This window comes from Trematomus bernacchii, unplaced genomic scaffold (genome assembly GCF_902827165.1).
Source record: "Trematomus bernacchii unplaced genomic scaffold, fTreBer1.1, whole genome shotgun sequence".
Taxonomy (NCBI): Eukaryota; Metazoa; Chordata; class Actinopteri; order Perciformes; family Nototheniidae; genus Trematomus; species Trematomus bernacchii.
The window spans coordinates 1-12186 of NW_022987625.1; the positions used below are offsets into that span (position 1 = coordinate 1).

The 12186-nt window shown below is 41.0% G+C and overlaps 30 non-coding genes across 30 annotated transcripts; all 30 read left to right on the forward strand.

The window, feature by feature from the left end:
- Window positions 1-61: 61 nt before the first annotated feature.
- trnaf-gaa lies at window positions 62-134 on the forward strand. The gene has a single exon. It is a non-coding gene; the product is annotated as a tRNA-Phe (tRNA).
- Window positions 135-474: 340 nt separating this feature from the next.
- On the forward strand, window positions 475-547 carry trnaf-gaa. The gene has a single exon. It is a non-coding gene; the product is annotated as a tRNA-Phe (tRNA).
- A 336-nt stretch (window positions 548-883) lies between these two features.
- trnaf-gaa lies at window positions 884-956 on the forward strand. The gene has a single exon. It is a non-coding gene; the product is annotated as a tRNA-Phe (tRNA).
- A 333-nt stretch (window positions 957-1289) lies between these two features.
- Window positions 1290-1362, forward strand: trnaf-gaa. The gene has a single exon. It is a non-coding gene; the product is annotated as a tRNA-Phe (tRNA).
- Window positions 1363-1698: 336 nt separating this feature from the next.
- trnaf-gaa lies at window positions 1699-1771 on the forward strand. The gene has a single exon. It is a non-coding gene; the product is annotated as a tRNA-Phe (tRNA).
- A 336-nt stretch (window positions 1772-2107) lies between these two features.
- On the forward strand, window positions 2108-2180 carry trnaf-gaa. The gene has a single exon. It is a non-coding gene; the product is annotated as a tRNA-Phe (tRNA).
- Window positions 2181-2513: 333 nt separating this feature from the next.
- trnaf-gaa lies at window positions 2514-2586 on the forward strand. Its single transcript has one exon. It is a non-coding gene; the product is annotated as a tRNA-Phe (tRNA).
- A 336-nt stretch (window positions 2587-2922) lies between these two features.
- On the forward strand, window positions 2923-2995 carry trnaf-gaa. The gene has a single exon. It is a non-coding gene; the product is annotated as a tRNA-Phe (tRNA).
- Window positions 2996-3328: 333 nt separating this feature from the next.
- Window positions 3329-3401, forward strand: trnaf-gaa. Its single transcript has one exon. It is a non-coding gene; the product is annotated as a tRNA-Phe (tRNA).
- A 338-nt stretch (window positions 3402-3739) lies between these two features.
- Window positions 3740-3812, forward strand: trnaf-gaa. Its single transcript has one exon. It is a non-coding gene; the product is annotated as a tRNA-Phe (tRNA).
- Window positions 3813-4148: 336 nt separating this feature from the next.
- trnaf-gaa lies at window positions 4149-4221 on the forward strand. The gene has a single exon. It is a non-coding gene; the product is annotated as a tRNA-Phe (tRNA).
- Window positions 4222-4554: 333 nt separating this feature from the next.
- On the forward strand, window positions 4555-4627 carry trnaf-gaa. Its single transcript has one exon. It is a non-coding gene; the product is annotated as a tRNA-Phe (tRNA).
- A 336-nt stretch (window positions 4628-4963) lies between these two features.
- On the forward strand, window positions 4964-5036 carry trnaf-gaa. The gene has a single exon. It is a non-coding gene; the product is annotated as a tRNA-Phe (tRNA).
- Window positions 5037-5373: 337 nt separating this feature from the next.
- On the forward strand, window positions 5374-5446 carry trnaf-gaa. The gene has a single exon. It is a non-coding gene; the product is annotated as a tRNA-Phe (tRNA).
- A 333-nt stretch (window positions 5447-5779) lies between these two features.
- Window positions 5780-5852, forward strand: trnaf-gaa. Its single transcript has one exon. It is a non-coding gene; the product is annotated as a tRNA-Phe (tRNA).
- Window positions 5853-6189: 337 nt separating this feature from the next.
- On the forward strand, window positions 6190-6262 carry trnaf-gaa. The gene has a single exon. It is a non-coding gene; the product is annotated as a tRNA-Phe (tRNA).
- A 333-nt stretch (window positions 6263-6595) lies between these two features.
- Window positions 6596-6668, forward strand: trnaf-gaa. The gene has a single exon. It is a non-coding gene; the product is annotated as a tRNA-Phe (tRNA).
- A 336-nt stretch (window positions 6669-7004) lies between these two features.
- trnaf-gaa lies at window positions 7005-7077 on the forward strand. The gene has a single exon. It is a non-coding gene; the product is annotated as a tRNA-Phe (tRNA).
- Window positions 7078-7410: 333 nt separating this feature from the next.
- Window positions 7411-7483, forward strand: trnaf-gaa. Its single transcript has one exon. It is a non-coding gene; the product is annotated as a tRNA-Phe (tRNA).
- Window positions 7484-7819: 336 nt separating this feature from the next.
- trnaf-gaa lies at window positions 7820-7892 on the forward strand. Its single transcript has one exon. It is a non-coding gene; the product is annotated as a tRNA-Phe (tRNA).
- Window positions 7893-8228: 336 nt separating this feature from the next.
- Window positions 8229-8301, forward strand: trnaf-gaa. The gene has a single exon. It is a non-coding gene; the product is annotated as a tRNA-Phe (tRNA).
- Window positions 8302-8634: 333 nt separating this feature from the next.
- On the forward strand, window positions 8635-8707 carry trnaf-gaa. Its single transcript has one exon. It is a non-coding gene; the product is annotated as a tRNA-Phe (tRNA).
- Window positions 8708-9043: 336 nt separating this feature from the next.
- On the forward strand, window positions 9044-9116 carry trnaf-gaa. Its single transcript has one exon. It is a non-coding gene; the product is annotated as a tRNA-Phe (tRNA).
- A 333-nt stretch (window positions 9117-9449) lies between these two features.
- trnaf-gaa lies at window positions 9450-9522 on the forward strand. The gene has a single exon. It is a non-coding gene; the product is annotated as a tRNA-Phe (tRNA).
- A 336-nt stretch (window positions 9523-9858) lies between these two features.
- Window positions 9859-9931, forward strand: trnaf-gaa. Its single transcript has one exon. It is a non-coding gene; the product is annotated as a tRNA-Phe (tRNA).
- Window positions 9932-10266: 335 nt separating this feature from the next.
- trnaf-gaa lies at window positions 10267-10339 on the forward strand. The gene has a single exon. It is a non-coding gene; the product is annotated as a tRNA-Phe (tRNA).
- A 338-nt stretch (window positions 10340-10677) lies between these two features.
- trnaf-gaa lies at window positions 10678-10750 on the forward strand. Its single transcript has one exon. It is a non-coding gene; the product is annotated as a tRNA-Phe (tRNA).
- Window positions 10751-11088: 338 nt separating this feature from the next.
- On the forward strand, window positions 11089-11161 carry trnaf-gaa. The gene has a single exon. It is a non-coding gene; the product is annotated as a tRNA-Phe (tRNA).
- Window positions 11162-11498: 337 nt separating this feature from the next.
- Window positions 11499-11571, forward strand: trnaf-gaa. The gene has a single exon. It is a non-coding gene; the product is annotated as a tRNA-Phe (tRNA).
- Window positions 11572-11904: 333 nt separating this feature from the next.
- trnaf-gaa lies at window positions 11905-11977 on the forward strand. Its single transcript has one exon. It is a non-coding gene; the product is annotated as a tRNA-Phe (tRNA).
- Window positions 11978-12186: the final 209 nt, after the last annotated feature.

Below are 12186 nucleotides of genomic sequence, written 5' to 3' on the forward strand. Positions count from 1 at the left end.
GAAGACTGTCATACCCATCAGATGTTGCTTAGTTTTACGTTTGTATTTCACCAAAAGTTGTGCCGAAATAGCTCAGTTGGGAGAGCGTTAGACTGAAGATCTAAAGGTCCCTGGTTCGATCCCTGGTTTCGGCAGAAGGTAGATTTATCTGGTGGACAACTTGCTCAATGGTTGAACATGATGACTCCCAGGTTGTGAGCAAATATCTAAATGCCCCTTGTTTGACTTGGGCACCAGGTAGCTTACTATAGAGGACAAGTTGCTAATGGTTATGCCTTGTTGACTCGTAGTTTGCCAATTCAGGACAGCTTCAGTTTGTTATAGATGCTGACTTAAGGCAGTGTAAGTTGTGTGGCAGTCTAATGTTGTAGAATGAAGATCCTTAGTATTTAAACGTTAGTTGTACTTTCTGAGAAGACTGTCATACCCATCAGATGTTGCTTAGTTTTACGTTTGTATTTCACCAAAAGTTGTGCCGAAATAGCTCAGTTGGGAGAGCGTTAGACTGAAGATCTAAAGGTCCCTGGTTCGATCCCTGGTTTCGGCAGAAGGTAGATTTATCTGGTGAACAAATTGCTCAATGGTTGAACATGATGACTCCCAGGTTGTGAGCAAATATCTAAATGCCCCTTGTTTGACTTGGGCACCAGGTAGCTTACGAAAGAGGACAAGTTGCTAATGGTTATGCTTGTTGACTCGTAGTTTGCCAATTCAGACAGCTTCAGTTTGTTATATATGCTGACTTAAGGCAGTGTAAGTTTGTGGCGTCTAATGTTGTAGAATGAAGATCCTTAGTATTTAAACGTTAGTTGTACTTTCTGAGAAGACTGTCATACCCATCAGATGTTGCTTAGTTTTACGTTTGTATTTCACCAAAAGTTGTGCCGAAATAGCTCAGTTGGGAGAGCGTTAGACTGAAGATCTAAAGGTCCCTGGTTCGATCCCTGGTTTCGGCAGAATGTAGATTTCTTTGATGGACAACTTGCTCAATGGTTGAACATGATGAGTCCCAGGTTGTGAGCAAATATCTAAATGCCCCTTGTTTGATTTGGGTAGCAGGTAGTTTACTATAGAGGACAAGTTGCTCAATGGTTATGCTTGTTGACTCGTAGTTTGCAAATTTGGACAACATTTGTTATAGATGCTGACTTAAGGCAGTGAAGTTGTGTGGCATCTACTGTTGTAGACTGAAGATCCTTAGTATTTAAACGTTAGTTGTACTTTCTGAGAAGACTGTCATACCCATCAGATGTTGCTTAGTTTTACGTTTGTATTTCACCAAAAGTTGTGCCGAAATAGCTCAGTTGGGAGAGCGTTAGACTGAAGATCTAAAGGTCCCTGGTTCGATCCCTGGTTTCGGCAGAAGGTAGATTTATCTGGTGAACAAATTGCTCAATGGTTGAACATGATGACTCCCAGGTTGTGAGCAAATATCTAAATGCCCCTTGTTTGACTTGGGCAGCAGGTAGCTTACTATAGAGGACAAGTTGCTCAATGGTTATGCTTGTTGACTCGTAGTTTGCAAATTTGGACAATCAGTTTGTTATATATGCTGACTTAAGGCAGTGTAAGTTGTGTGGCATCTACTGTTGTAGACTGAAGATCCTTAGTATTTAAACGTTAGTTGTACTTTCTGAGAAGACTGTCATACCCATCAGATGTTGCTTAGTTTTACGTTTGTATTTCACCAAAAGTTGTGCCGAAATAGCTCAGTTGGGAGAGCGTTAGACTGAAGATCTAAAGGTCCCTGGTTCGATCCCTGGTTTCGGCAGAAGGTAGATTTATCTGGTGAACAAATTGCTCAATGGTTGAACATGATGACTCCCAGGTTGTGAGCAAATATCTAAATGCCCCTTGTTTGACTTGGGCACCAGGTAGCTTACTATAGAGGACAAGTTGCTAATGGTTATGCTTGTTGACTCGTAGTTTGCCAATTCAGACAGCTTCAGTTTGTTATAGATGCTGACTTAAGGCAGTGTAAGTTTGTGGCGTCTAATGTTGTAGAATGAAGATCCTTAGTATTTAAACGTTAGTTGTACTTTCTGAGAAGACTGTCATACCCATCAGATGTTGCTTAGTTTTACGTTTGTATTTCACCAAAAGTTGTGCCGAAATAGCTCAGTTGGGAGAGCGTTAGACTGAAGATCTAAAGGTCCCTGGTTCGATCCCTGGTTTCGGCAGAAGGTAGATTTCTTTGGTGGACAACTTGCTCAATGGTTGAACATGATGACTCCCAGGTTGTGAGCAAATATCTAAATGCCCCTTGTTTGACTTGGGTAGCAGGTAGCTTACTATAGAGGACAAGTTGCTCAATGGTTATGCTTGTTGACTCGTAGTTTGCAAATTTGGACAACATTTGTTATAGATGCTGACTTAAGGCAGTGAAGTTGTGTGGCATCTACTGTTGTAGACTGAAGATCCTTAGTATTTAAACGTTAGTTGTACTTTCTGAGAAGACTGTCATACCCATCAGATGTTGCTTAGTTTTACGTTTGTATTTCACCAAAAGTTGTGCCGAAATAGCTCAGTTGGGAGAGCGTTAGACTGAAGATCTAAAGGTCCCTGGTTCGATCCCTGGTTTCGGCAGAAGGTAGATTTATCTGGTGAACAAATTGCTCAATGGTTGAACATGATGACTCCCAGGTTGTGAGCAAATATCTAAATGCCCCTTGTTTGACTTGGGCACCAGGTAGCTTACGAAAGAGGACAAGTTGCTAATGGTTATGCTTGTTGACTCGTAGTTTGCCAATTCAGACAGCTTCAGTTTGTTATAGATGCTGACTTAAGGCAGTGTAAGTTTGTGGCGTCTAATGTTGTAGAATGAAGATCCTTAGTATTTAAACGTTAGTTGTACTTTCTGAGAAGACTGTCATACCCATCAGATGTTGCTTAGTTTTACGTTTGTATTTCACCAAAAGTTGTGCCGAAATAGCTCAGTTGGGAGAGCGTTAGACTGAAGATCTAAAGGTCCCTGGTTCGATCCCTGGTTTCGGCAGAATGTAGATTTCTTTGATGGACAACTTGCTCAATGGTTGAACATGATGAGTCCCAGGTTGTGAGCAAATATCTAAATGCCCCTTGTTTGATTTGGGTAGCAGGTAGTTTACTATAGAGGACAAGTTGCTCAATGGTTATGCTTGTTGACTCGTAGTTTGCAAATTTGGACAACATTTGTTATAGATGCTGACTTAAGGCAGTGAAGTTGTGTGGCATCTACTGTTGTAGACTGAAGATCCTTAGTATTTAAACGTTAGTTGTACTTTCTGAGAAGACTGTCATACCCATCAGATGTTGCTTAGTTTTACGTTTGTATTTCACCAAAAGTTGTGCCGAAATAGCTCAGTTGGGAGAGCGTTAGACTGAAGATCTAAAGGTCCCTGGTTCGATCCCTGGTTTCGGCAGAAGGTAGATTTATCTGGTGAACAAATTGCTCAATGGTTGAACATGATGAGTCCCAGGTTGTGAGCAAATATCTAAATGCCCCTTGTTTGACTTGGGCACCAGGTAGCTTACTATAGAGGACAAGTTGCTAATGGTTATGCTTGTTGACTCGTAGTTTGCCAATTCAGGACAGCTTCAGTTTGTTATAGATGCTGACTTAAGGCAGTGTAAGTTGTGTGGCATCTAATGTTGTAGAATGAAGATCCTTAGTATTTAAACGTTAGTTGTACTTTCTGAGAAGACTGTCATACCCATCAGATGTTGCTTAGTTTTACGTTTGTATTTCACCAAAAGTTGTGCCGAAATAGCTCAGTTGGGAGAGCGTTAGACTGAAGATCTAAAGGTCCCTGGTTCGATCCCTGGTTTCGGCAGAAGGTAGATTTATCTGGTGAACAAATTGCTCAATGGTTGAACATGATGACTCCCAGGTTGTGAGCAAATATCTAAATGCCCCTTGTTTGACTTGGGCACCAGGTAGCTTACTAAAGAGGACAAGTTGCTAATGGTTATGCTTGTTGACTCGTAGTTTGCCAATTCAGACAGCTTCAGTTTGTTATAGATGCTGACTTAAGGCAGTGTAAGTTTGTGGCGTCTAATGTTGTAGAATGAAGATCCTTAGTATTTAAACGTTAGTTGTACTTTCTGAGAAGACTGTCATACCCATCAGATGTTGCTTAGTTTTACGTTTGTATTTCACCAAAAGTTGTGCCGAAATAGCTCAGTTGGGAGAGCGTTAGACTGAAGATCTAAAGGTCCCTGGTTCGATCCCTGGTTTCGGCAGAATGTAGATTTCTTTGATGGACAACTTGCTCAATGGTTGAACATGATGAGTCCCAGGTTGTGAGCAAATATCTAAATGCCCCTTGTTTGATTTTGGTAGCAGGTAGTTTACTATAGAGGACAAGTTGCTCAATGGTTATGCTTGTTGACTCGTAGTTTGCAAATTTGGACAACATTTGTTATAGCTGCTGACTTAAGGCAGTGAAGTTGTGTGGCATCTACTGTTGTAGACTGAAGATCCTTAGTATTTAAACGTTAGTTGTACTTTCTGAGAAGACTGTCATACCCATCAGATGTTGCTTAGTTTTACGTTTGTATTTCACCAAAAGTTGTGCCGAAGTAGCTCAGTTGGGAGAGCGTTAGACTGAAGATCTAAAGGTCCCTGGTTCGATCCCTGGTTTCGGCAGAAGGTAGATTTATCTGGTGAACAAATTGCTCAATGGTTGAACATGATGACTCCCAGGTTGTGAGCAAATATCTAAATGCCCCTTGTTTGACTTGGGCACCAGGTAGCTTACTATAGAGGACAAGTTGCTAATGGTTATGCTTGTTGACTCGTAGTTTGCCAATTCAGACAGCTTCAGTTTGTTATAGATGCTGACTTAAGGCAGTGAAGTTGTGTGGCGTCTAATGTTGTAGAATGAAGATCCTTAGTATTTAAACGTTAGTTGTACTTTCTGAGAAGACTGTCATACCCATCAGATGTTGCTTAGTTTTACGTTTGTATTTCACCAAAAGTTGTGCCGAAATAGCTCAGTTGGGAGAGCGTTAGACTGAAGATCTAAAGGTCCCTGGTTCGATCCCTGGTTTCGGCAGAAGGTAGATTTATCTGGTGAACAAATTGCTCAATGGTTGAACATGATGACTCCCAGGTTGTGAGCAAATATCTAAATGCCCCTTATTTGACTTGGGCACCAGGTAGCTTACGAAAGAGGACAAGTTGCTAATGGTTATGCCTTGTTGACTCGTAGTTTGCCAATTCAGACAGCTTCAGTTTGTTATAGATGCTGACTTAAGGCAGTGTAAGTTTGTGGCGTCTAATGTTGTAGAATGAAGATCCTTAGTATTTAAACGTTAGTTGTACTTTCTGAGAAGACTGTCATACCCATCAGATGTTGCTTAGTTTTACGTTTGTATTTCACCAAAAGTTGTGCCGAAATAGCTCAGTTGGGAGAGCGTTAGACTGAAGATCTAAAGGTCCCTGGTTCGATCCCTGGTTTCGGCAGAATGTAGATTTCTTTGGTGGACAACTTGCTCAATGGTTGAACATGATGAGTCCCAGGTTGTGAGCAAATATCTAAATGCCCCTTGTTTGATTTGGGTAGCAGGTAGTTTACTATAGAGGACAAGTTGCTCAATGGTTATGCTTGTTGACTCGTAGTTTGCAAATTTGGACAACATTTGTTATAGATGCTGACTTAAGGCAGTGAAGTTGTGTGGCATCTACTGTTGTAGACTGAAGATCCTTAGTATTTAAACGTTAGTTGTACTTTCTGAGAAGACTGTCATACCCATCAGATGTTGCTTAGTTTTACGTTTGTATTTCACCAAAAGTTGTGCCGAAATAGCTCAGTTGGGAGAGCGTTAGACTGAAGATCTAAAGGTCCCTGGTTCGATCCCTGGTTTCGGCAGAAGGTAGATTTATCTGGTGAACAAATTGCTCAATGGTTGAACATGATGACTCCCAGGTTGTGAGCAAATATCTAAATGCCCCTTGTTTGACTTGGGCACCAGGTAGCTTACGAAAGAGGACAAGTTGCTAATGGTTATGCCTTGTTGACTCGTAGTTTGCCAATTCAGACAGCTTCAGTTTGTTATAGATGCTGACTTAAGGCAGTGTAAGTTTGTGGCGTCTAATGTTGTAGAATGAAGATCCTTAGTATTTAAACGTTAGTTGTACTTTCTGAGAAGACTGTCATACCCATCAGATGTTGCTTAGTTTTACGTTTGTATTTCACCAAAAGTTGTGCCGAAATAGCTCAGTTGGGAGAGCGTTAGACTGAAGATCTAAAGGTCCCTGGTTCGATCCCTGGTTTCGGCAGAATGTAGATTTCTTTGATGGACAACTTGCTCAATGGTTGAACATGATGAGTCCCAGGTTGTGAGCAAATATCTAAATGCCCCTTGTTTGATTTGGGTAGCAGGTAGTTTACTATAGAGGACAAGTTGCTCAATGGTTATGCTTGTTGACTCGTAGTTTGCAAATTTGGACAACATTTGTTATAGCTGCTGACTTAAGGCAGTGAAGTTGTGTGGCATCTACTGTTGTAGACTGAAGATCCTTAGTATTTAAACGTTAGTTGTACTTTCTGAGAAGACTGTCATACCCATCAGATGTTGCTTAGTTTTACGTTTGTATTTCACCAAAAGTTGTGCCGAAATAGCTCAGTTGGGAGAGCGTTAGACTGAAGATCTAAAGGTCCCTGGTTCGATCCCTGGTTTCGGCAGAAGGTAGATTTATCTGGTGAACAAATTGCTCAATGGTTGAACATGATGACTCCCAGGTTGTGAGCAAATATCTAAATGCCCCTTGTTTGACTTGGGCACCAGGTAGCTTACGAAAGAGGACAAGTTGCTAATGGTTATCCTTGTTGACTCGTAGTTTGCCAATTCAGACAGCTTCAGTTTGTTATAGATGCTGACTTAAGGCAGTGTAAGTTTGTGGCGTCTAATGTTGTAGAATGAAGATCCTTAGTATTTAAACGTTAGTTGTACTTTCTGAGAAGACTGTCATACCCATCAGATGTTGCTTAGTTTTACGTTTGTATTTCACCAAAAGTTGTGCCGAAATAGCTCAGTTGGGAGAGCGTTAGACTGAAGATCTAAAGGTCCCTGGTTCGATCCCTGGTTTCGGCAGAATGTAGATTTCTTTGATGGACAACTTGCTCAATGGTTGAACATGATGAGTCCCAGGTTGTGAGCAAATATCTAAATGCCCCTTGTTTGATTTGGGTAGCAGGTAGTTTACTATAGAGGACAAGTTGCTCAATGGTTATGCTTGTTGACTCGTAGTTTGCAAATTTGGACAACATTTGTTATAGATGCTGACTTAAGGCAGTGAAGTTGTGTGGCATCTACTGTTGTAGACTGAAGATCCTTAGTATTTAAACGTTAGTTGTACTTTCTGAGAAGACTGTCATACCCATCAGATGTTGCTTAGTTTTACGTTTGTATTTCACCAAAAGTTGTGCCGAAATAGCTCAGTTGGGAGAGCGTTAGACTGAAGATCTAAAGGTCCCTGGTTCGATCCCTGGTTTCGGCAGAAGGTAGATTTATCTGGTGAACAAATTGCTCAATGGTTGAACATGATGACTCCCAGGTTGTGAGCAAATATCTAAATGCCCCTTGTTTGACTTGGGCACCAGGTAGCTTACTATAGAGGACAAGTTGCTAATGGTTATGCTTGTTGACTCGTAGTTTGCCAATTCAGACAGCTTCAGTTTGTTATAGATGCTGACTTAAGGCAGTGTAAGTTTGTGGCGTCTAATGTTGTAGAATGAAGATCCTTAGTATTTAAACGTTAGTTGTACTTTCTGAAAAGTCTGTCATACCCATCAGATGTTGCTTAGTTTTACGTTTGTATTTCACCAAAAGTTGTGCCGAAATAGCTCAGTTGGGAGAGCGTTAGACTGAAGATCTAAAGGTCCCTGGTTCGATCCCTGGTTTCGGCAGAAGGTAGATTTATCTGGTGAACAAATTGCTCAATGGTTGAACATGATGACTCCCAGGTTGTGAGCAAATATCTAAATGCCCCTTGTTTGACTTGGGTAGCAGGTAGCTTACTAAAGAGGACAAGTTGCTAATGGTTATGCTTGTTGACTCGTAGTTTGCCAATTCAGACAGCTTCAGTTTGTTATATATGCTGACTTAAGGCAGTGTAAGTTTGTGGCGTCTAATGTTGTAGAATGAAGATCCTTAGTATTTAAACGTTAGTTGTACTTTCTGAGAAGACTGTCATACCCATCAGATGTTGCTTAGTTTTACGTTTGTATTTCACCAAAAGTTGTGCCGAAATAGCTCAGTTGGGAGAGCGTTAGACTGAAGATCTAAAGGTCCCTGGTTCGATCCCTGGTTTCGGCAGAATGTAGATTTCTTTGATGGACAACTTGCTCAATGGTTGAACATGATGAGTCCCAGGTTGTGAGCAAATATCTAAATGCCCCTTGTTTGATTTTGGTAGCAGGTAGTTTACTATAGAGGACAAGTTGCTCAATGGTTATGCTTGTTGACTCGTAGTTTGCAAATTTGGACAACATTTGTTATAGCTGCTGACTTAAGGCAGTGAAGTTGTGTGGCATCTACTGTTGTAGACTGAAGATCCTTAGTATTTAAACGTTAGTTGTACTTTCTGAGAAGACTGTCATACCCATCAGATGTTGCTTAGTTTTACGTTTGTATTTCACCAAAAGTTGTGCCGAAATAGCTCAGTTGGGAGAGCGTTAGACTGAAGATCTAAAGGTCCCTGGTTCGATCCCTGGTTTCGGCAGAAGGTAGATTTATCTGGTGAACAAATTGCTCAATGGTTGAACATGATGACTCCCAGGTTGTGAGCAAATATCTAAATGCCCCTTGTTTGACTTGGGCACCAGGTAGCTTACGAAAGAGAAAAAGTTGCTAATGGTTATCCTTGTTGACTCGTAGTTTGCCAATTCAGACAGCTTCAGTTTGTTATAGATGCTGACTTAAGGCAGTGTAAGTTTGTGGCGTCTAATGTTGTAGAATGAAGATCCTTAGTATTTCAACGTTAGTTGTACTTTCTGAGAAGACTGTCATACCCATCAGATGTTGCTTAGTTTTACGTTTGTATTTCACCAAAAGTTGTGCCGAAATAGCTCAGTTGGGAGAGCGTTAGACTGAAGATCTAAAGGTCCCTGGTTCGATCCCTGGTTTCGGCAGAATGTAGATTTCTTTGATGGACAACTTGCTCAATGGTTGAACATGATGAGTCCCAGGTTGTGAGCAAATATCTAAATGCCCCTTGTTTGATTTGGGTAGCAGGTAGTTTACTATAGAGGACAAGTTGCTCAATGGTTATGCTTGTTGACTCGTAGTTTGCAAATTTGGACAACATTTGTTATAGATGCTGACTTAAGGCAGTGAAGTTGTGTGGCATCTACTGTTGTAGACTGAAGATCCTTAGTATTTAAACGTTAGTTGTACTTTCTGAGAAGACTGTCATACCCATCAGATGTTGCTTAGTTTTACGTTTGTATTTCACCAAAAGTTGTGCCGAAATAGCTCAGTTGGGAGAGCGTTAGACTGAAGATCTAAAGGTCCCTGGTTCGATCCCTGGTTTCGGCAGAAGGTAGATTTATCTGGTGAACAAATTGCTCAATGGTTGAACATGATGACTCCCAGGTTGTGAGCAAATATCTAAATGCCCCTTGTTTGACTTGGGCACCAGGTAGCTTACGAAAGAGGACAAGTTGCTAATGGTTATCCTTGTTGACTCGTAGTTTGCCAATTCAGACAGCTTCAGTTTGTTATAGATGCTGACTTAAGGCAGTGTAAGTTTGTGGCGTCTAATGTTGTAGAATGAAGATCCTTAGTATTTAAACGTTAGTTGTACTTTCTGAGAAGACTGTCATACCCATCAGATGTTGCTTAGTTTTACGTTTGTATTTCACCAAAAGTTGTGCCGAAATAGCTCAGTTGGGAGAGCGTTAGACTGAAGATCTAAAGGTCCCTGGTTCGATCCCTGGTTTCGGCAGAATGTAGATTTCTTTGATGGACAACTTGCTCAATGGTTGAACATGATGAGTCCCAGGTTGTGAGCAAATATCTAAATGCCCCTTGTTTGACTTGGGCACCAGGTAGCTTACTATAGAGGACAAGTTGCTCAATGGTTATGCTTGTTGACTCGTAGTTTGCAAATTTGGACAATCAGTTTGTTATAGATGCTGACTTAAGGCAGTGAAGTTGTGTGGCATCTACTGTTGTAGACTGAAGATCCTTAGTATTTAAACGTTAGTTGTACTTTCTGAGAAGACTGTCATACCCATCAGATGTTGCTTAGTTTTACGTTTGTATTTCACCAAAAGTTGTGCCGAAATAGCTCAGTTGGGAGAGCGTTAGACTGAAGATCTAAAGGTCCCTGGTTCGATCCCTGGTTTCGGCAGAAGGTAGATTTATCTGGTGAACAAATTGCTCAATGGTTGAACATGATGACTCCCAGGTTGTGAGCAAATATCTAAATGCCCCTTGTTTGACTTGGGCACCAGGTAGCTTACTATAGAGGACAAGTTGCTCAATGGTTATGCTTGTTGACTCGTAGTTTGCAAATTCAGGACAGCTTCAGTTTGTTATAGATGCTGACTTAAGGCAGTGTAAGTTTGTGGCGTCTAATGTTGTAGAATGAAGATCCTTAGTATTTAAACGTTAGTTGTACTTTCTGAGAAGACTGTCATACCCATCAGATGTTGCTTAGTTTTACGTTTGTATTTCACCAAAAGTTGTGCCGAAATAGCTCAGTTGGGAGAGCGTTAGACTGAAGATCTAAAGGTCCCTGGTTCGATCCCTGGTTTCGGCAGAATGTAGATTTCTTTGATGGACAACTTGCTCAATGGTTGAACATGATGAGCTCCCAGGTTGTGAGCAAATATCTAAATGCCCCTTGTTTGATTTTGGTAGCAGGTAGTTTACTATAGAGGACAAGTTGCTCAATGGTTATGCTTGTTGACTCGTAGTTTGCCAATTCAGACAGCTTCAGTTTGTTATAGATGCTGACTTAAGGCAGTGTAAGTTTGTGGCATCTAATGTTGTAGAATGAAGATCCTTAGTATTTAAACGTTAGTTGTACTTTCTGAGAAGACTGTCATACCCATCAGATGTTGCTTAGTTTTACGTTTGTATTTCACCAAAAGTTGTGCCGAAATAGCTCAGTTGGGAGAGCGTTAGACTGAAGATCTAAAGGTCCCTGGTTCGATCCCTGGTTTCGGCAGAATGTAGATTTCTTTGATGGACAACTTGCTCAATGGTTGAACATGATGAGTCCCAGGTTGTGAGCAAATATCTAAATGCCCCTTGTTTGACTTTGGTAGCAGGTAGCTTACTATAGAGGACAAGTTGCTAATGGTTATGCTTGTTGACTCGTAGTTTGCCAATTCAGACAGCTTCAGTTTGTTATAGATGCTGACTTAAGGCAGTGTAAGTTGTGTGGCATCTACTGTTGTAGAATGAAGATCCTTAGTATTTAAACGTTAGTTGTACTTTCTGAGAAGACTGTCATACCCATCAGATGTTGCTTAGTTTTACGTTTGTATTTCACCAAAAGTTGTGCCGAAATAGCTCAGTTGGGAGAGCGTTAGACTGAAGATCTAAAGGTCCCTGGTTCGATCCCTGGTTTCGGCAGAATGTAGATTTCTTTGATGGACAACTTGCTCAATGGTTGAACATGATGAGTCCCAGGTTGTGAGCAAATATCTAAATGCCCCTTGTTTGATTTGGGTAGCAGGTAGTTTACTATAGAGGACAAGTTGCTCAATGGTTATGCTTGTTGACTCGTAGTTTGCAAATTTGGACAACATTTGTTATAGATGCTGACTTAAGGCAGTGAAGTTGTGTGGCATCTACTGTTGTAGACTGAAGATCCTTAGTATTTAAACGTTAGTTGTACTTTCTGAGAAGACTGTCATACCCATCAGATGTTGCTTAGTTTTACGTTTGTATTTCACCAAAAGTTGTGCCGAAATAGCTCAGTTGGGAGAGCGTTAGACTGAAGATCTAAAGGTCCCTGGTTCGATCCCTGGTTTCGGCAGAAGGTAGATTTATCTGGTGAACAAATTGCTCAATGGTTGAACATGATGACTCCCAGGTTGTGAGCAAATATCTAAATGCCCCTTGTTTGACTTGGGCACCAGGTAGCTTACGAAAGAGGACAAGTTGCTAATGGTTATGCTTGTTGACTCGTAGTTTGCCAATTCAGACAGCTTCAGTTTGTTATATATGCTGACTTAAGGCAGTGTA